The 18,004-nt window shown below is 70.8% G+C and overlaps 9 non-coding genes across 9 annotated transcripts; all 9 read right to left on the bottom strand.

Annotated features, from left to right (window-relative positions):
* Positions 1-796: 796 nt before the first annotated feature.
* LOC135363263 (5S ribosomal RNA) lies at positions 797-915 on the bottom strand. Its single transcript, XR_010408910.1, has one exon. It is a non-coding gene; the product is annotated as a 5S ribosomal RNA (ribosomal RNA).
* A 1,809-nt stretch (positions 916-2,724) lies between these two features.
* Positions 2,725-2,843, bottom strand: LOC135363262 (5S ribosomal RNA). Its single transcript, XR_010408909.1, has one exon. It is a non-coding gene; the product is annotated as a 5S ribosomal RNA (ribosomal RNA).
* A 1,813-nt stretch (positions 2,844-4,656) lies between these two features.
* On the bottom strand, positions 4,657-4,775 carry LOC135363261 (5S ribosomal RNA). Its single transcript, XR_010408908.1, has one exon. It is a non-coding gene; the product is annotated as a 5S ribosomal RNA (ribosomal RNA).
* A 1,809-nt stretch (positions 4,776-6,584) lies between these two features.
* LOC135363353 (5S ribosomal RNA) lies at positions 6,585-6,703 on the bottom strand. Its single transcript, XR_010408999.1, has one exon. It is a non-coding gene; the product is annotated as a 5S ribosomal RNA (ribosomal RNA).
* Positions 6,704-8,517: 1,814 nt separating this feature from the next.
* LOC135363352 (5S ribosomal RNA) lies at positions 8,518-8,636 on the bottom strand. Its single transcript, XR_010408998.1, has one exon. It is a non-coding gene; the product is annotated as a 5S ribosomal RNA (ribosomal RNA).
* Positions 8,637-10,447: 1,811 nt separating this feature from the next.
* On the bottom strand, positions 10,448-10,566 carry LOC135363351 (5S ribosomal RNA). The gene has a single exon (XR_010408997.1). It is a non-coding gene; the product is annotated as a 5S ribosomal RNA (ribosomal RNA).
* Positions 10,567-12,379: 1,813 nt separating this feature from the next.
* Positions 12,380-12,498, bottom strand: LOC135363350 (5S ribosomal RNA). Its single transcript, XR_010408996.1, has one exon. It is a non-coding gene; the product is annotated as a 5S ribosomal RNA (ribosomal RNA).
* Positions 12,499-14,308: 1,810 nt separating this feature from the next.
* On the bottom strand, positions 14,309-14,427 carry LOC135363348 (5S ribosomal RNA). The gene has a single exon (XR_010408995.1). It is a non-coding gene; the product is annotated as a 5S ribosomal RNA (ribosomal RNA).
* Positions 14,428-16,240: 1,813 nt separating this feature from the next.
* Positions 16,241-16,359, bottom strand: LOC135363346 (5S ribosomal RNA). The gene has a single exon (XR_010408993.1). It is a non-coding gene; the product is annotated as a 5S ribosomal RNA (ribosomal RNA).
* Positions 16,360-18,004: the final 1,645 nt, after the last annotated feature.

Here is an 18,004-nt window from a genome sequence, read left to right as displayed (position 1 = left end):
TTTGGGGCGTGGTGCAGGGCCGCCCCCTCCCGCCGTCTTGCCGAGCGAGCGAGCCTCGCTGTGCGCTTCGCTGTTGCGGGGACACTGAGCACGGAGTCGGGGGCCAACGGGTGGTCCCGGGTGCCAACGGGGGAGGCCCCGGGCGGTCGGCCATCTTGTGTCCTGCCCACACGGAGCGAGGACCCCCGGCCTGGGGGCAGAGGGACGGTGTTCCGCGGGAAGGAAGGGAATGCCCGCGCGCGCGGGAGCGCAGCCCAGGGCGGGTGGGGAGAAGGTGGAGGCGGGCCCAGGCCTAAGGTGGGGCCGGTTGCCCGGTGCGCTTGTGCACTCGGGGCGGCCCAAGGGAATGGCTAGGGGCTCCGGGGATGAGGCCCCGAGGCGCAGGACCTTGGGAGGGCACGCCTGCCGAGACGGGGTGCCGTCCCGCCCGCGCTCCCCCCGCCCCAAGCCCGCGGGCGGTCCTCGCCGCCCTCCCCCTTTCCCTCCCTGCGAAGCCGCCGCCTCCGCCCACCCAGCCCGCCCCCACCTCCCCCAGCCCGCCCCTCTGGATCGGGTGTGCGTGGGCGTGGTGGCTGTGAGGTGGAAGGGCTGGGGGCTGCCTGCCGGTGCAGCGGGCACAAGCTGCGAGACAGGGACCCTCGGTGCGGTGCGCGGCTGGCGAGGGGCCAGGGGGGCACCGGGCGTTTGCAGGAGGCCTTGTTGGGCAAGGGGCGGAGGGGGCGGGGCGGGGGGGGGGACTGTGGCGGCGAAGGGAGAGGAAGGGAGGCCGAAGGGGAAAGAAAAGGCAAAGAAAAAAAGCCTACAGCACCCGGTATTCCCAGGCGGTCTCCCATCCAAGTACTAACCAGGCCCGACCCTGCTTAGCTTCCGAGATCAGACGAGATCGGGCGCGTTCAGGGTGGTATGGCCGTAGACGTGTGCCGCTGCCGCTGGCCGCCCTAAGAGCCTGCTCTGCGCCTCCGGGCCGCAGCCGTGCCCCTCCTCAGCCCCCAACCGCCCCACGCCTGCCCTGTGCCTTGCACCTGCCTGCCTGCCAAACCGCCCAGAGGACGTGGCGCCTCCAGCGCCCCGCAGTCGCGGAACACCGAGCGCTCTCACGGCCCGATACTCTCCAGACCCGGGGGCCGCCGCCTGGCTCCCGAGAGGGCCAAGGGGAGCGTCGGGGCGCGGGGGGCGTGGCCCGCGCGCTGTTCTCCGCGCCCCCCCACCCCCGGCGCCCCACCCGCCGCCCTTAGGGCAAGCCAGGCCCGCCACCAGGCCCTTCCGCCTCTCCACCCCGGCCTGGTTCCAAGCCAACCCGGAGCCACCGGCGCCCCCAGGGACCCTCCTCATCAGCCCAACCCCGTCGCCCTTCCTCCGCCACCCTTCCCCTGCCCACCCACCGACAAGAGGACCCGACTGAGGGACACCAGAAGCCGGCTGGCATAGACAGACGCACAGACCCACGGGGAAAGACAGAGACACGGACGGACGGAGATGTAGACAGAGAGGAAGAGAGAGACAGAGAGGGAGACACAGACAGAGTATCCAACACACGCCCCCGCTCTGGCCCCAAGACAGACAGACGCGGACCCTGACCTGGATGCGGACAGGGACGGAGACACAGGGGCACACCACAGAAACAGACACACACCCCCCACCCCACACCCCACACCCCACACACCCCACACACCCCCACACCCCCACACCCCCACCCACCCCCCCACCCATCCCCCCCCCCCCCCACACACAAACAGGAGGAGACTGTGTTGGCTAGGCAGCTAGCCCTCGGGAGGGTGGTCGTGCTTGGGTGGGCTCTGGGCACCGAGGAGCCCCTCGGGGCCGAGATGCGCAGCCAAGGCGTCACGAGACCCGCTCTGCTCCCGTTCCCGCCCTGGACCCACTCTGGTCCTCGGGGCATGTGGGCGATTCCTCCTCTGCTGTCGTCCTTTATATGGGGGGCTGCTTTGGGGCGAGGTGCAGGGCGCCCCCCTCTCCCCATCTTGCTGAGCGAGCGAGCCTCGGTCTTCGCTTCGCTGTTGCAGGGAGACTAAGCACGGATTCTGGTGCCAGCGGGTGGTCCCGGGCGCCAAGGGGGGAGGCCCCGGGCGACCGGCCATCTTGTGTCCTGCCCACCCGGAGCGGGGACCCCCGGCACGGGGGCAAAGGGACGGTGTTCCAAGGGAAGGAAGGGAATGCCCGCGGGTGGGAGCGCACCCCAGGGCTGCTGGGGACAAGGTGGAGGCGGGCCCAGGCCTAAGGTGGGGCCAGTTGCCCAGTGCGGTCGTGCGCTCCGGGCGGCCCGATGGAATGGCTAGGGGATCTGGGGATGAGGGCCCGAGGCGCAGGACCATGGGAGGACACGCCTGCCCAGAGCGGGTGCCGTCCGGCCCGCGCTGGCCCCGGCCCATCGGTGCCAGGGTCATCGTCGCCCTCCCGCGTTCCCTCCCTCCGAAGGCGTCGCCTTCGCCCACCCCGCCCGCCCCCATCGACCCCCAGCCCACCCCTCTGGATCCGGTGTGCGTGGGCGTGGTGGCTTGGAGGCCCAAGGGCTGGCTGGAAGACGCCTGCCCCTGCAGGGGGCACCTGCTGCGAGCCAGGGACTCGCGGTGCGGTGCGCGGCTGGCGAGGGGCCAGGGGGGCACGGGGCGTTTGGAGGAAGCCTAGTTGGGCAAGGGGGCGGGGTGCTGTGGCGGTAAAGGTATGGGAAGGGTGGCCCAAGGGGAAAGAAAAGGCAAAGAAAAAAGCCTACAGCACCCGGTATTCCCAGGCGGTCTCCCATCCAAGTACTAACCAGGCCCGACCCTGCTTAGCTTCCGAGATCAGACGAGATCGGGCGCGTTCAGGGTGGTATGGCCGTAGACGTGTGCGGCTGCCGCTGGCCGCCCTAAGAGCCTGCTCTGCGCCTCCCGGGCCCAGCCGTGCCCCTCCTCAGCCCTCACCCGAACCCCGCCTGCCCTGCGCCTTGCACCTGCCTGCCTGCCAGCCGCCCAGGGGACGTGGCCCCTCCGGTGCCCCGCAGTCGTGGAAGTCCGGGCGCTCTCCCTGCCGGGGACTCTCCAGTCCCGGGGGCCGCCGCCGCCCCACCGCCTCCTGGCTACCGGCATGGCAAAGGGAAGCGTCGGGGCGGGGCGCGGTGGGCGCGGCCCCTGAGGTGTTTTCCGCGCCCCCCACCCCCAGCGTCCCACCCGTCGCCCTAGGCCAAGCCAGGCCGGCCACCAGGCCTTTCTGCCTCTCCACCCCGCCTGGCTCCAAGCCAACCCGGAGCCACCGGCGCCCCCAGGGACCCTCCTCATCAGCCCAACCCCGTCGCCCTTCCTCCGCCACCCTTCCCCTGCCCACCCACCGACAAGAGGACCCGACTGAGGGACACCGGAAGCCGGCTGGCATAGACAGACGCACAGACCCACGGGGAAAGACAGAGACACGGACGGACGGACGGACGGAGATGTAGACAGAGAGGAAGAGAGGGACAGAGAGGGAGAACACAGACAGAGTATCCAACACACACCCCCGCTCTGGCCCCAAGACAGACAGACGCGGACCCTGACCTGGATGCGGACAGGGACGGAGACACAGGGGCACACCCCAGAAACAGACACACACACCACACACACACCACACACACCACACACACACCACACACACACACACACACACACACAGAGGAAGAGACTGTGTTGGCTAGGCAGCTAGCCCTCCTCGGGAGGGTGGTCGTGCTTGGGTGGGCTCTGGGCACCGAGGAGCCCCCCGGGGCCGAGGTCGCGCAGCCAAGGCCTCAGGAGACCCGCCCTGCTCCCGTTCCCGCCCAGGACCCACTCTGGGCCTGGGGGCGTGCGGGCGATTCCTCCTCTGCTCTCGTCCTTTATTTGGGGGGCCGCTTTGGGGCGTGGTGCAGGGCCGCCCCCTCCCGCCGTCTTGCCGAGCGAGCGAGCCTCGCTGTGCGCTTCGCTGTTGCGGGGACACTGAGCACGGAGTCGGGGGCCAACGGGTGGTCCCGGGTGCCAACGGGGGAGGCCCCGGGCGGTCGGCCATCTTGTGTCCTGCCCACACGGAGCGAGGACCCCCGGCCTGGGGGCAGAGGGACGGTGTTCCGCGGGAAGGAAGGGAATGCCCGCGCGCGCGGGAGCGCAGCCCAGGGCGGGTGGGGAGAAGGTGGAGGCGGGCCCAGGCCTAAGGTGGGGCCGGTTGCCCGGTGCGCTTGTGCACTCGGGGCGGCCCAAGGGAATGGCTAGGGGCTCCGGGGATGAGGCCCCGAGGCGCAGGACCTTGGGAGGGCACGCCTGCCGAGACGGGGTGCCGTCCCGCCCGCGCTCCCCCCGCCCCAAGCCCGCGGGCGGTCCTCGCCGCCCTCCCCCTTTCCCTCCCTGCGAAGCCGCCGCCTCCGCCCACCCAGCCCGCCCCCACCTCCCCCAGCCCGCCCCTCTGGATCGGGTGTGCGTGGGCGTGGTGGCTGTGAGGTGGAAGGGCTGGGGGCTGCCTGCCGGTGCAGCGGGCACAAGCTGCGAGACAGGGACCCTCGGTGCGGTGCGCGGCTGGCGAGGGGCCAGGGGGGCACCGGGCGTTTGCAGGAGGCCTTGTTGGGCAAGGGGCGGAGGGGGCGGGGCGGGGGGGGGGACTGTGGCGGCGAAGGGAGAGGAAGGGAGGCCGAAGGGGAAAGAAAAGGCAAAGAAAAAAAGCCTACAGCACCCGGTATTCCCAGGCGGTCTCCCATCCAAGTACTAACCAGGCCCGACCCTGCTTAGCTTCCGAGATCAGACGAGATCGGGCGCGTTCAGGGTGGTATGGCCGTAGACGTGTGCCGCTGCCGCTGGCCGCCCTAAGAGCCTGCTCTGCGCCTCCGGGCCGCAGCCGTGCCCCTCCTCAGCCCCCAACCGCCCCACGCCTGCCCTGTGCCTTGCACCTGCCTGCCTGCCAAACCGCCCAGAGGACGTGGCGCCTCCAGCGCCCCGCAGTCGCGGAACACCGAGCGCTCTCACGGCCCGATACTCTCCAGACCCGGGGGCCGCCGCCTGGCTCCCGAGAGGGCCAAGGGGAGCGTCGGGGCGCGGGGGGCGTGGCCCGCGCGCTGTTCTCCGCGCCCCCCCACCCCCGGCGCCCCACCCGCCGCCCTTAGGGCAAGCCAGGCCCGCCACCAGGCCCTTCCGCCTCTCCACCCCGGCCTGGTTCCAAGCCAACCCGGAGCCACCGGCGCCCCCAGGGACCCTCCTCATCAGCCCAACCCCGTCGCCCTTCCTCCGCCACCCTTCCCCTGCCCACCCACCGACAAGAGGACCCGACTGAGGGACACCAGAAGCCGGCTGGCATAGACAGACGCACAGACCCACGGGGAAAGACAGAGACACGGACGGACGGAGATGTAGACAGAGAGGAAGAGAGAGACAGAGAGGGAGACACAGACAGAGTATCCAACACACGCCCCCGCTCTGGCCCCAAGACAGACAGACGCGGACCCTGACCTGGATGCGGACAGGGACGGAGACACAGGGGCACACCACAGAAACAGACACACACCCCCCACCCCACACCCCACACCCCACACACCCCACACACCCCCACACCCCCACACCCCCACCCACCCCCCCACCCATCCCCCCACACACACACACACAAACAGGAGGAGACTGTGTTGGCTAGGCAGCTAGCCCTCGGGAGGGTGGTCGTGCTTGGGTGGGCTCTGGGCACCGAGGAGCCCCTCGGGGCCGAGATGCGCAGCCAAGGCGTCACGAGACCCGCTCTGCTCCCGTTCCCGCCCTGGACCCACTCTGGTCCTCGGGGCATGTGGGCGATTCCTCCTCTGCTGTCGTCCTTTATATGGGGGGCTGCTTTGGGGCGAGGTGCAGGGCGCCCCCCTCTCCCCATCTTGCTGAGCGAGCGAGCCTCGGTCTTCGCTTCGCTGTTGCAGGGAGACTAAGCACGGATTCTGGTGCCAGCGGGTGGTCCCGGGCGCCAAGGGGGGAGGCCCCGGGCGACCGGCCATCTTGTGTCCTGCCCACCCGGAGCGGGGACCCCCGGCACGGGGGCAAAGGGACGGTGTTCCAAGGGAAGGAAGGGAATGCCCGCGGGTGGGAGCGCACCCCAGGGCTGCTGGGGACAAGGTGGAGGCGGGCCCAGGCCTAAGGTGGGGCCAGTTGCCCAGTGCGGTCGTGCGCTCCGGGCGGCCCGATGGAATGGCTAGGGGATCTGGGGATGAGGGCCCGAGGCGCAGGACCATGGGAGGACACGCCTGCCCAGAGCGGGTGCCGTCCGGCCCGCGCTGGCCCCGGCCCATCGGTGCCAGGGTCATCGTCGCCCTCCCGCGTTCCCTCCCTCCGAAGGCGTCGCCTTCGCCCACCCCGCCCGCCCCCATCGACCCCCAGCCCACCCCTCTGGATCCGGTGTGCGTGGGCGTGGTGGCTTGGAGGCCCAAGGGCTGGCTGGAAGACGCCTGCCCCTGCAGGGGGCACCTGCTGCGAGCCAGGGACTCGCGGTGCGGTGCGCGGCTGGCGAGGGGCCAGGGGGGCACGGGGCGTTTGGAGGAAGCCTAGTTGGGCAAGGGGGCGGGGTGCTGTGGCGGTAAAGGTATGGGAAGGGTGGCCCAAGGGGAAAGAAAAGGCAAAGAAAAAAGCCTACAGCACCCGGTATTCCCAGGCGGTCTCCCATCCAAGTACTAACCAGGCCCGACCCTGCTTAGCTTCCGAGATCAGACGAGATCGGGCGCGTTCAGGGTGGTATGGCCGTAGACGTGTGCGGCTGCCGCTGGCCGCCCTAAGAGCCTGCTCTGCGCCTCCCGGGCCCAGCCGTGCCCCTCCTCAGCCCTCACCCGAACCCCGCCTGCCCTGCGCCTTGCACCTGCCTGCCTGCCAGCCGCCCAGGGGACGTGGCCCCTCCGGTGCCCCGCAGTCGTGGAAGTCCGGGCGCTCTCCCTGCCGGGGACTCTCCAGTCCCGGGGGCCGCCGCCGCCCCACCGCCTCCTGGCTACCGGCATGGCAAAGGGAAGCGTCGGGGCGGGGCGCGGTGGGCGCGGCCCCTGAGGTGTTTTCCGCGCCCCCCACCCCCAGCGTCCCACCCGTCGCCCTAGGCCAAGCCAGGCCGGCCACCAGGCCTTTCTGCCTCTCCACCCCGCCTGGCTCCAAGCCAACCCGGAGCCACCGGCGCCCCCAGGGACCCTCCTCATCAGCCCAACCCCGTCGCCCTTCCTCCGCCACCCTTCCCCTGCCCACCCACCGACAAGAGGACCCGACTGAGGGACACCGGAAGCCGGCTGGCATAGACAGACGCACAGACCCACGGGGAAAGACAGAGACACGGACGGACGGACGGACGGAGATGTAGACAGAGAGGAAGAGAGGGACAGAGAGGGAGAACACAGACAGAGTATCCAACACACACCCCCGCTCTGGCCCCAAGACAGACAGACGCGGACCCTGACCTGGATGCGGACAGGGACGGAGACACAGGGGCACACCCCAGAAACAGACACACACACCACACACACACCACACACACCACACACACACCACACACACACACACACACACACACAGAGGAAGAGACTGTGTTGGCTAGGCAGCTAGCCCTCCTCGGGAGGGTGGTCGTGCTTGGGTGGGCTCTGGGCACCGAGGAGCCCCCCGGGGCCGAGGTCGCGCAGCCAAGGCCTCAGGAGACCCGCCCTGCTCCCGTTCCCGCCCAGGACCCACTCTGGGCCTGGGGGCGTGCGGGCGATTCCTCCTCTGCTCTCGTCCTTTATTTGGGGGGCCGCTTTGGGGCGTGGTGCAGGGCCGCCCCCTCCCGCCGTCTTGCCGAGCGAGCGAGCCTCGCTGTGCGCTTCGCTGTTGCGGGGACACTGAGCACGGAGTCGGGGGCCAACGGGTGGTCCCGGGTGCCAACGGGGGAGGCCCCGGGCGGTCGGCCATCTTGTGTCCTGCCCACACGGAGCGAGGACCCCCGGCCTGGGGGCAGAGGGACGGTGTTCCGCGGGAAGGAAGGGAATGCCCGCGCGCGCGGGAGCGCAGCCCAGGGCGGGTGGGGAGAAGGTGGAGGCGGGCCCAGGCCTAAGGTGGGGCCGGTTGCCCGGTGCGCTTGTGCACTCGGGGCGGCCCAAGGGAATGGCTAGGGGCTCCGGGGATGAGGCCCCGAGGCGCAGGACCTTGGGAGGGCACGCCTGCCGAGACGGGGTGCCGTCCCGCCCGCGCTCCCCCCGCCCCAAGCCCGCGGGCGGTCCTCGCCGCCCTCCCCCTTTCCCTCCCTGCGAAGCCGCCGCCTCCGCCCACCCAGCCCGCCCCCACCTCCCCCAGCCCGCCCCTCTGGATCGGGTGTGCGTGGGCGTGGTGGCTGTGAGGTGGAAGGGCTGGGGGCTGCCTGCCGGTGCAGCGGGCACAAGCTGCGAGACAGGGACCCTCGGTGCGGTGCGCGGCTGGCGAGGGGCCAGGGGGGCACCGGGCGTTTGCAGGAGGCCTTGTTGGGCAAGGGGCGGAGGGGGCGGGGCGGGGGGGGGGGACTGTGGCGGCGAAGGGAGAGGAAGGGAGGCCGAAGGGGAAAGAAAAGGCAAAGAAAAAAAGCCTACAGCACCCGGTATTCCCAGGCGGTCTCCCATCCAAGTACTAACCAGGCCCGACCCTGCTTAGCTTCCGAGATCAGACGAGATCGGGCGCGTTCAGGGTGGTATGGCCGTAGACGTGTGCCGCTGCCGCTGGCCGCCCTAAGAGCCTGCTCTGCGCCTCCGGGCCGCAGCCGTGCCCCTCCTCAGCCCCCAACCGCCCCACGCCTGCCCTGTGCCTTGCACCTGCCTGCCTGCCAAACCGCCCAGAGGACGTGGCGCCTCCAGCGCCCCGCAGTCGCGGAACACCGAGCGCTCTCACGGCCCGATACTCTCCAGACCCGGGGGCCGCCGCCTGGCTCCCGAGAGGGCCAAGGGGAGCGTCGGGGCGCGGGGGGCGTGGCCCGCGCGCTGTTCTCCGCGCCCCCCCACCCCCGGCGCCCCACCCGCCGCCCTTAGGGCAAGCCAGGCCCGCCACCAGGCCCTTCCGCCTCTCCACCCCGGCCTGGTTCCAAGCCAACCCGGAGCCACCGGCGCCCCCAGGGACCCTCCTCATCAGCCCAACCCCGTCGCCCTTCCTCCGCCACCCTTCCCCTGCCCACCCACCGACAAGAGGACCCGACTGAGGGACACCAGAAGCCGGCTGGCATAGACAGACGCACAGACCCACGGGGAAAGACAGAGACACGGACGGACGGAGATGTAGACAGAGAGGAAGAGAGAGACAGAGAGGGAGACACAGACAGAGTATCCAACACACGCCCCCGCTCTGGCCCCAAGACAGACAGACGCGGACCCTGACCTGGATGCGGACAGGGACGGAGACACAGGGGCACACCACAGAAACAAGACACACACCCCCCACCCCACACCCCACACCCCACACACCCCACACACCCCCACACCCCCACACCCCCACCCCCCCCCCCACCCATCCCCCCCCCCCACACACACACAAACAGGAGGAGACTGTGTTGGCTAGGCAGCTAGCCCTCGGGAGGGTGGTCGTGCTTGGGTGGGCTCTGGGCACCGAGGAGCCCCTCGGGGCCGAGATGCGCAGCCAAGGCGTCACGAGACCCGCTCTGCTCCCGTTCCCGCCCTGGACCCACTCTGGTCCTCGGGGCATGTGGGCGATTCCTCCTCTGCTGTCGTCCTTTATATGGGGGGCTGCTTTGGGGCGAGGTGCAGGGCGCCCCCCTCTCCCCATCTTGCTGAGCGAGCGAGCCTCGGTCTTCGCTTCGCTGTTGCAGGGAGACTAAGCACGGATTCTGGTGCCAGCGGGTGGTCCCGGGCGCCAAGGGGGGAGGCCCCGGGCGACCGGCCATCTTGTGTCCTGCCCACCCGGAGCGGGGACCCCCGGCACGGGGGCAAAGGGACGGTGTTCCAAGGGAAGGAAGGGAATGCCCGCGGGTGGGAGCGCACCCCAGGGCTGCTGGGGACAAGGTGGAGGCGGGCCCAGGCCTAAGGTGGGGCCAGTTGCCCAGTGCGGTCGTGCGCTCCGGGCGGCCCGATGGAATGGCTAGGGGATCTGGGGATGAGGGCCCGAGGCGCAGGACCATGGGAGGACACGCCTGCCCAGAGCGGGTGCCGTCCGGCCCGCGCTGGCCCCGGCCCATCGGTGCCAGGGTCATCGTCGCCCTCCCGCGTTCCCTCCCTCCGAAGGCGTCGCCTTCGCCCACCCCGCCCGCCCCCATCGACCCCCAGCCCACCCCTCTGGATCCGGTGTGCGTGGGCGTGGTGGCTTGGAGGCCCAAGGGCTGGCTGGAAGACGCCTGCCCCTGCAGGGGGCACCTGCTGCGAGCCAGGGACTCGCGGTGCGGTGCGCGGCTGGCGAGGGGCCAGGGGGGCACGGGGCGTTTGGAGGAAGCCTAGTTGGGCAAGGGGGCGGGGTGCTGTGGCGGTAAAGGTATGGGAAGGGTGGCCCAAGGGGAAAGAAAAGGCAAAGAAAAAAGCCTACAGCACCCGGTATTCCCAGGCGGTCTCCCATCCAAGTACTAACCAGGCCCGACCCTGCTTAGCTTCCGAGATCAGACGAGATCGGGCGCGTTCAGGGTGGTATGGCCGTAGACGTGTGCGGCTGCCGCTGGCCGCCCTAAGAGCCTGCTCTGCGCCTCCCGGGCCCAGCCGTGCCCCTCCTCAGCCCTCACCCGAACCCCGCCTGCCCTGCGCCTTGCACCTGCCTGCCTGCCAGCCGCCCAGGGGACGTGGCCCCTCCGGTGCCCCGCAGTCGTGGAAGTCCGGGCGCTCTCCCTGCCGGGGACTCTCCAGTCCCGGGGGCCGCCGCCGCCCCACCGCCTCCTGGCTACCGGCATGGCAAAGGGAAGCGTCGGGGCGGGGCGCGGTGGGCGCGGCCCCTGAGGTGTTTTCCGCGCCCCCCACCCCCAGCGTCCCACCCGTCGCCCTAGGCCAAGCCAGGCCGGCCACCAGGCCTTTCTGCCTCTCCACCCCGCCTGGCTCCAAGCCAACCCGGAGCCACCGGCGCCCCCAGGGACCCTCCTCATCAGCCCAACCCCGTCGCCCTTCCTCCGCCACCCTTCCCCTGCCCACCCACCGACAAGAGGACCCGACTGAGGGACACCGGAAGCCGGCTGGCATAGACAGACGCACAGACCCACGGGGAAAGACAGAGACACGGACGGACGGACGGACGGAGATGTAGACAGAGAGGAAGAGAGGGACAGAGAGGGAGAACACAGACAGAGTATCCAACACACACCCCCGCTCTGGCCCCAAGACAGACAGACGCGGACCCTGACCTGGATGCGGACAGGGACGGAGACACAGGGGCACACCCCAGAAACAGACACACACACCACACACACACCACACACACCACACACACACCACACACACACACACACACACACACAGAGGAAGAGACTGTGTTGGCTAGGCAGCTAGCCCTCCTCGGGAGGGTGGTCGTGCTTGGGTGGGCTCTGGGCACCGAGGAGCCCCCCGGGGCCGAGGTCGCGCAGCCAAGGCCTCAGGAGACCCGCCCTGCTCCCGTTCCCGCCCAGGACCCACTCTGGGCCTGGGGGCGTGCGGGCGATTCCTCCTCTGCTCTCGTCCTTTATTTGGGGGGCCGCTTTGGGGCGTGGTGCAGGGCCGCCCCCTCCCGCCGTCTTGCCGAGCGAGCGAGCCTCGCTGTGCGCTTCGCTGTTGCGGGGACACTGAGCACGGAGTCGGGGGCCAACGGGTGGTCCCGGGTGCCAACGGGGGAGGCCCCGGGCGGTCGGCCATCTTGTGTCCTGCCCACACGGAGCGAGGACCCCCGGCCTGGGGGCAGAGGGACGGTGTTCCGCGGGAAGGAAGGGAATGCCCGCGCGCGCGGGAGCGCAGCCCAGGGCGGGTGGGGAGAAGGTGGAGGCGGGCCCAGGCCTAAGGTGGGGCCGGTTGCCCGGTGCGCTTGTGCACTCGGGGCGGCCCAAGGGAATGGCTAGGGGCTCCGGGGATGAGGCCCCGAGGCGCAGGACCTTGGGAGGGCACGCCTGCCGAGACGGGGTGCCGTCCCGCCCGCGCTCCCCCCGCCCCAAGCCCGCGGGCGGTCCTCGCCGCCCTCCCCCTTTCCCTCCCTGCGAAGCCGCCGCCTCCGCCCACCCAGCCCGCCCCCACCTCCCCCAGCCCGCCCCTCTGGATCGGGTGTGCGTGGGCGTGGTGGCTGTGAGGTGGAAGGGCTGGGGGCTGCCTGCCGGTGCAGCGGGCACAAGCTGCGAGACAGGGACCCTCGGTGCGGTGCGCGGCTGGCGAGGGGCCAGGGGGGCACCGGGCGTTTGCAGGAGGCCTTGTTGGGCAAGGGGCGGAGGGGGCGGGGCGGGGGGGGGGACTGTGGCGGCGAAGGGAGAGGAAGGGAGGCCGAAGGGGAAAGAAAAGGCAAAGAAAAAAAGCCTACAGCACCCGGTATTCCCAGGCGGTCTCCCATCCAAGTACTAACCAGGCCCGACCCTGCTTAGCTTCCGAGATCAGACGAGATCGGGCGCGTTCAGGGTGGTATGGCCGTAGACGTGTGCCGCTGCCGCTGGCCGCCCTAAGAGCCTGCTCTGCGCCTCCGGGCCGCAGCCGTGCCCCTCCTCAGCCCCCAACCGCCCCACGCCTGCCCTGTGCCTTGCACCTGCCTGCCTGCCAAACCGCCCAGAGGACGTGGCGCCTCCAGCGCCCCGCAGTCGCGGAACACCGAGCGCTCTCACGGCCCGATACTCTCCAGACCCGGGGGCCGCCGCCTGGCTCCCGAGAGGGCCAAGGGGAGCGTCGGGGCGCGGGGGGCGTGGCCCGCGCGCTGTTCTCCGCGCCCCCCCACCCCCGGCGCCCCACCCGCCGCCCTTAGGGCAAGCCAGGCCCGCCACCAGGCCCTTCCGCCTCTCCACCCCGGCCTGGTTCCAAGCCAACCCGGAGCCACCGGCGCCCCCAGGGACCCTCCTCATCAGCCCAACCCCGTCGCCCTTCCTCCGCCACCCTTCCCCTGCCCACCCACCGACAAGAGGACCCGACTGAGGGACACCAGAAGCCGGCTGGCATAGACAGACGCACAGACCCACGGGGAAAGACAGAGACACGGACGGACGGAGATGTAGACAGAGAGGAAGAGAGAGACAGAGAGGGAGACACAGACAGAGTATCCAACACACGCCCCCGCTCTGGCCCCAAGACAGACAGACGCGGACCCTGACCTGGATGCGGACAGGGACGGAGACACAGGGGCACACCACAGAAACAGACACACACCCCCCACCCCACACCCCACACCCCACACACCCCACACACCCCCACACCCCCACACCCCCACCCCCCCCCCCACCCATCCCCCCCCCCCACACACACACAAACAGGAGGAGACTGTGTTGGCTAGGCAGCTAGCCCTCGGGAGGGTGGTCGTGCTTGGGTGGGCTCTGGGCACCGAGGAGCCCCTCGGGGCCGAGATGCGCAGCCAAGGCGTCACGAGACCCGCTCTGCTCCCGTTCCCGCCCTGGACCCACTCTGGTCCTCGGGGCATGTGGGCGATTCCTCCTCTGCTGTCGTCCTTTATATGGGGGGCTGCTTTGGGGCGAGGTGCAGGGCGCCCCCCTCTCCCCATCTTGCTGAGCGAGCGAGCCTCGGTCTTCGCTTCGCTGTTGCAGGGAGACTAAGCACGGATTCTGGTGCCAGCGGGTGGTCCCGGGCGCCAAGGGGGGAGGCCCCGGGCGACCGGCCATCTTGTGTCCTGCCCACCCGGAGCGGGGACCCCCGGCACGGGGGCAAAGGGACGGTGTTTCAAGGGAAGGAAGGGAATGCCCGCGGGTGGGAGCGCACCCCAGGGCTGCTGGGGACAAGGTGGAGGCGGGCCCAGGCCTAAGGTGGGGCCAGTTGCCCAGTGCGGTCGTGCGCTCCGGGCGGCCCGATGGAATGGCTAGGGGATCTGGGGATGAGGGCCCGAGGCGCAGGACCATGGGAGGACACGCCTGCCCAGAGCGGGTGCCGTCCGGCCCGCGCTGGCCCCGGCCCATCGGTGCCAGGGTCATCGTCGCCCTCCCGCGTTCCCTCCCTCCGAAGGCGTCGCCTTCGCCCACCCCGCCCGCCCCCATCGACCCCCAGCCCACCCCTCTGGATCCGGTGTGCGTGGGCGTGGTGGCTTGGAGGCCCAAGGGCTGGCTGGAAGACGCCTGCCCCTGCAGGGGGCACCTGCTGCGAGCCAGGGACTCGCGGTGCGGTGCGCGGCTGGCGAGGGGCCAGGGGGGCACGGGGCGTTTGGAGGAAGCCTAGTTGGGCAAGGGGGCGGGGTGCTGTGGCGGTAAAGGTATGGGAAGGGTGGCCCAAGGGGAAAGAAAAGGCAAAGAAAAAAGCCTACAGCACCCGGTATTCCCAGGCGGTCTCCCATCCAAGTACTAACCAGGCCCGACCCTGCTTAGCTTCCGAGATCAGACGAGATCGGGCGCGTTCAGGGTGGTATGGCCGTAGACGTGTGCGGCTGCCGCTGGCCGCCCTAAGAGCCTGCTCTGCGCCTCCCGGGCCCAGCCGTGCCCCTCCTCAGCCCTCACCCGAACCCCGCCTGCCCTGCGCCTTGCACCTGCCTGCCTGCCAGCCGCCCAGGGGACGTGGCCCCTCCGGTGCCCCGCAGTCGTGGAAGTCCGGGCGCTCTCCCTGCCGGGGACTCTCCAGTCCCGGGGGCCGCCGCCGCCCCACCGCCTCCTGGCTACCGGCATGGCAAAGGGAAGCGTCGGGGCGGGGCGCGGTGGGCGCGGCCCCTGAGGTGTTTTCCGCGCCCCCCACCCCCAGCGTCCCACCCGTCGCCCTAGGCCAAGCCAGGCCGGCCACCAGGCCTTTCTGCCTCTCCACCCCGCCTGGCTCCAAGCCAACCCGGAGCCACCGGCGCCCCCAGGGACCCTCCTCATCAGCCCAACCCCGTCGCCCTTCCTCCGCCACCCTTCCCCTGCCCACCCACCGACAAGAGGACCCGACTGAGGGACACCGGAAGCCGGCTGGCATAGACAGACGCACAGACCCACGGGGAAAGACAGAGACACGGACGGACGGACGGACGGAGATGTAGACAGAGAGGAAGAGAGGGACAGAGAGGGAGAACACAGACAGAGTATCCAACACACACCCCCGCTCTGGCCCCAAGACAGACAGACGCGGACCCTGACCTGGATGCGGACAGGGACGGAGACACAGGGGCACACCCCAGAAACAGACACACACACCACACACACACCACACACACCACACACACACCACACACACACACACACACACACACAGAGGAAGAGACTGTGTTGGCTAGGCAGCTAGCCCTCCTCGGGAGGGTGGTCGTGCTTGGGTGGGCTCTGGGCACCGAGGAGCCCCCCGGGGCCGAGGTCGCGCAGCCAAGGCCTCAGGAGACCCGCCCTGCTCCCGTTCCCGCCCAGGACCCACTCTGGGCCTGGGGGCGTGCGGGCGATTCCTCCTCTGCTCTCGTCCTTTATTTGGGGGGCCGCTTTGGGGCGTGGTGCAGGGCCGCCCCCTCCCGCCGTCTTGCCGAGCGAGCGAGCCTCGCTGTGCGCTTCGCTGTTGCGGGGACACTGAGCACGGAGTCGGGGGCCAACGGGTGGTCCCGGGTGCCAACGGGGGAGGCCCCGGGCGGTCGGCCATCTTGTGTCCTGCCCACACGGAGCGAGGACCCCCGGCCTGGGGGCAGAGGGACGGTGTTCCGCGGGAAGGAAGGGAATGCCCGCGCGCGCGGGAGCGCAGCCCAGGGCGGGTGGGGAGAAGGTGGAGGCGGGCCCAGGCCTAAGGTGGGGCCGGTTGCCCGGTGCGCTTGTGCACTCGGGGCGGCCCAAGGGAATGGCTAGGGGCTCCGGGGATGAGGCCCCGAGGCGCAGGACCTTGGGAGGGCACGCCTGCCGAGACGGGGTGCCGTCCCGCCCGCGCTCCCCCCGCCCCAAGCCCGCGGGCGGTCCTCGCCGCCCTCCCCCTTTCCCTCCCTGCGAAGCCGCCGCCTCCGCCCACCCAGCCCGCCCCCACCTCCCCCAGCCCGCCCCTCTGGATCGGGTGTGCGTGGGCGTGGTGGCTGTGAGGTGGAAGGGCTGGGGGCTGCCTGCCGGTGCAGCGGGCACAAGCTGCGAGACAGGGACCCTCGGTGCGGTGCGCGGCTGGCGAGGGGCCAGGGGGGCACCGGGCGTTTGCAGGAGGCCTTGTTGGGCAAGGGGCGGAGGGGGCGGGGCGGGGGGGGGGACTGTGGCGGCGAAGGGAGAGGAAGGGAGGCCGAAGGGGAAAGAAAAGGCAAAGAAAAAAAGCCTACAGCACCCGGTATTCCCAGGCGGTCTCCCATCCAAGTACTAACCAGGCCCGACCCTGCTTAGCTTCCGAGATCAGACGAGATCGGGCGCGTTCAGGGTGGTATGGCCGTAGACGTGTGCCGCTGCCGCTGGCCGCCCTAAGAGCCTGCTCTGCGCCTCCGGGCCGCAGCCGTGCCCCTCCTCAGCCCCCAACCGCCCCACGCCTGCCCTGTGCCTTGCACCTGCCTGCCTGCCAAACCGCCCAGAGGACGTGGCGCCTCCAGCGCCCCGCAGTCGCGGAACACCGAGCGCTCTCACGGCCCGATACTCTCCAGACCCGGGGGCCGCCGCCTGGCTCCCGAGAGGGCCAAGGGGAGCGTCGGGGCGCGGGGGGCGTGGCCCGCGCGCTGTTCTCCGCGCCCCCCCACCCCCGGCGCCCCACCCGCCGCCCTTAGGGCAAGCCAGGCCCGCCACCAGGCCCTTCCGCCTCTCCACCCCGGCCTGGTTCCAAGCCAACCCGGAGCCACCGGCGCCCCCAGGGACCCTCCTCATCAGCCCAACCCCGTCGCCCTTCCTCCGCCACCCTTCCCCTGCCCACCCACCGACAAGAGGACCCGACTGAGGGACACCAGAAGCCGGCTGGCATAGACAGACGCACAGACCCACGGGGAAAGACAGAGACACGGACGGACGGAGATGTAGACAGAGAGGAAGAGAGAGACAGAGAGGGAGACACAGACAGAGTATCCAACACACGCCCCCGCTCTGGCCCCAAGACAGACAGACGCGGACCCTGACCTGGATGCGGACAGGGACGGAGACACAGGGGCACACCACAGAAACAGACACACACCCCCCACCCCACACCCCACACCCCACACACCCCACACACCCCCACACCCCCACACCCCCACCCACCCCCCCACCCATCCCCCCCCCCCCCACACACAAACAGGAGGAGACTGTGTTGGCTAGGCAGCTAGCCCTCGGGAGGGTGGTCGTGCTTGGGTGGGCTCTGGGCACCGAGGAGCCCCTCGGGGCCGAGATGCGCAGCCAAGGCGTCACGAGACCCGCTCTGCTCCCGTTCCCGCCCTGGACCCACTCTGGTCCTCGGGGCATGTGGGCGATTCCTCCTCTGCTGTCGTCCTTTATATGGGGGGCTGCTTTGGGGCGAGGTGCAGGGCGCCCCCCTCTCCCCATCTTGCTGAGCGAGCGAGCCTCGGTCTTCGCTTCGCTGTTGCAGGGAGACTAAGCACGGATTCTGGTGCCAGCGGGTGGTCCCGGGCGCCAAGGGGGGAGGCCCCGGGCGACCGGCCATCTTGTGTCCTGCCCACCCGGAGCGGGGACCCCCGGCACGGGGGCAAAGGGACGGTGTTCCAAGGGAAGGAAGGGAATGCCCGCGGGTGGGAGCGCACCCCAGGGCTGCTGGGGACAAGGTGGAGGCGGGCCCAGGCCTAAGGTGGGGCCAGTTGCCCAGTGCGGTCGTGCGCTCCGGGCGGCCCGATGGAATGGCTAGGGGATCTGGGGATGAGGGCCCGAGGCGCAGGACCATGGGAGGACACGCCTGCCCAGAGCGGGTGCCGTCCGGCCCGCGCTGGCCCCGGCCCATCGGTGCCAGGGTCATCGTCGCCCTCCCGCGTTCCCTCCCTCCGAAGGCGTCGCCTTCGCCCACCCCGCCCGCCCCCATCGACCCCCAGCCCACCCCTCTGGATCCGGTGTGCGTGGGCGTGGTGGCTTGGAGGCCCAAGGGCTGGCTGGAAGACGCCTGCCCCTGCAGGGG

This window comes from Mirounga angustirostris, unplaced genomic scaffold (assembly GCF_029215605.1).
Source record: "Mirounga angustirostris isolate CCGP_5_RB_7025 unplaced genomic scaffold, mMirAng1.0.hap1 SCAF_97, whole genome shotgun sequence".
In the NCBI taxonomy this organism is placed as follows: Eukaryota; Metazoa; Chordata; class Mammalia; order Carnivora; family Phocidae; genus Mirounga; species Mirounga angustirostris.
The sequence above is the reverse complement of the archived record's forward strand: the minus strand, read 5'-3'. Positions and strand labels throughout refer to the sequence as shown.